The following is a 2,161-nucleotide window of genomic DNA, read 5'->3' as shown; positions in this document are numbered from 1 at the left end:
TTGCGGGTTCACTTCGGGTTCGGATAACTCATTTAAATTATTTTTTTTAAATTCATTATATATTTGAATTTCTTAAAATCTATAAATAAAATAATATATTGTATATAAATCTGAATAACATATGTCAGAATATCTAAACTTAACATATAAATCGGTTTGAAATATACACCCGCACGGGCGTGCGGGTCAAAATTTAGTTTAAATTACAATGTAAATATTTAATTAATAAAAATATGTCACATTGTTTAAACAAAATATCAATGTAAAAGTATTGTATAGTTTCGTCTTAAAATCATTTATTTTTAACAACAAGTCAAATAAATATGTTGATTGGAGAGAGAATAAAACAAAGCCAGAGAAACATATAGTTTACCAGAGACACTCTATGTGTCGAATTTATTATAAAGAAAATTTTACTATGATAATACATTCAATAACTACAAACAATATATATTTCATAAAACTGAAAAATAATACCCGCGCTTTCGAAGCGCGGGTCAAAATCTAGTGTTACCTTAAACAACAAAACAAATCAATCAAACGTAATAAATAATGATTTTGTTAGTCTCTCTTGATATCATAATATCTACATAAACAACAGAACGTTTTCAGTGTTGGAGACTCGGCAAAACAAATACAGATCAAACTACGATGGCTCTCGTTATGAATCTCTTACTTCTTTTGTTTTCAGTAGCCTTAGTCCGTTCGGATGAAACTACCACGTCTCTCAAATCCTTCAAGGTCAGTTTTTTAAAAACATGTGTTTCTCTTATATCGTGGATTTACTTTAACATCGTTTTTTAATAATATTTCTTGTTGTTGATCAGATTGGTGAAAATGTAACGTACGATTGCATAGATATATATAAGCAACCGGGACTTGATCACCCTTTACTCAAAAACCACACAATCCAGGTGCATAGTTTCAGACTTTCATCTCCTACTTACGGTCCTTTAATTTATATTTAAACTTTATATAATTACATCATCTTCTTTTTTTTGGGGAAAAGGTGCAACCATCAAGGACTCAATTAAATAGTCCAATTGGCAACAGCATCACACACAAATATAAACTAAAATGTCCAGTTGGAACTGTTCCTGTATTAAGAAATACAAAAAAGAGTTCATCACCAACGGTAACCTTTTCTCTGAGAAGTATGTCCATCCACAATCAGCAGATAGCCCTGGAACACATGTAAAGCATTCACTTCCTTCTAATACCTTAGATTTAATGTGTGGTTGTATATGTTATAACCTTTTTATATCTAGATTGCTGGAATAAGGTCGCTTGCTGGTCCATATCGTGGTATAACAGCTTGGATTGACGGCAGTTGACCTAAAAATCGAAAAGGATCAAGCCTCATATAGTCAAATTATATTTAGGCAGTGGGATGAATAAACAGATCAATTATATCTCTGTACGGGGTTTATGGTAGGTTTTACATTATTGTTTTTCTCCTCCCTTAGTCCACATGATATTGTTGTAATTATTGCAACTTTTGTTCTTAGATAAATCCAGGAGTTTTGCGCGGACGTGTTTGGTCATATGGATTTTGGAAGGTCTGGCATATATATATATTTATATATATGATTAATTTATTTGGTTTTCGTTGATTGTGTAGACAACATTTAAGATATTTAATATGATTTTGATAGGGTAAAGATGGGAAAGGATGTTATAATACAGCTTGTTCAGGATTTGTTCAAGTATCACAGATGATCCCATCGTCCAACCCATTGATATTTCGCGCAACGGTATATCTTATTTACGCCCCTTCATCCATCAGGTATATCTTCTTTATAAATTATTATGTAATTTTAGAAACAAACTACTGACCATGTAATTTCATGTTAACAACTCGTTTGTTTTAACTATTGATTACTTTTTTCAGGATCAAAATACAGGAAATTGGTGGCTTACACATCTGGGACCAGATGACCCTACGCGGGTATCGGTTATTGGCCAAAAGAGTTATTTAACCTTTTTGACAATGGTGCAAATATGGTTGGAGCTGGTGGTGTGGTTAAGGCTTCACCTTCTGGTTCAAGTCCCCCAATGGTAATGGTAAATTTCCGGATGGAGGCCGGAGAGGGTTCAGCACGTTGTTCGAACATTGATGTCTTGAATTCTGACTATAAGAAAAGTAAAATCAAGTCTTTTC

General features: G+C 32.8%; 1 pseudogene; it reads left to right on the top strand.

Moving 5' to 3' along the window:
• The first annotated feature begins 651 nt into the window (after window positions 1–651).
• Window positions 652–2,058, top strand: LOC108832261 (uncharacterized; annotated as a pseudogene).
• Window positions 2,059–2,161: the final 103 nt, after the last annotated feature.

The sequence above is a fragment of the Raphanus sativus genome, unplaced genomic scaffold, assembly GCF_000801105.2.
Source record: "Raphanus sativus cultivar WK10039 unplaced genomic scaffold, ASM80110v3 Scaffold0303, whole genome shotgun sequence".
Taxonomy (NCBI): domain Eukaryota; kingdom Viridiplantae; phylum Streptophyta; class Magnoliopsida; order Brassicales; family Brassicaceae; genus Raphanus; species Raphanus sativus.
This window is presented reverse-complemented; position numbering and strand designations above follow the sequence as displayed.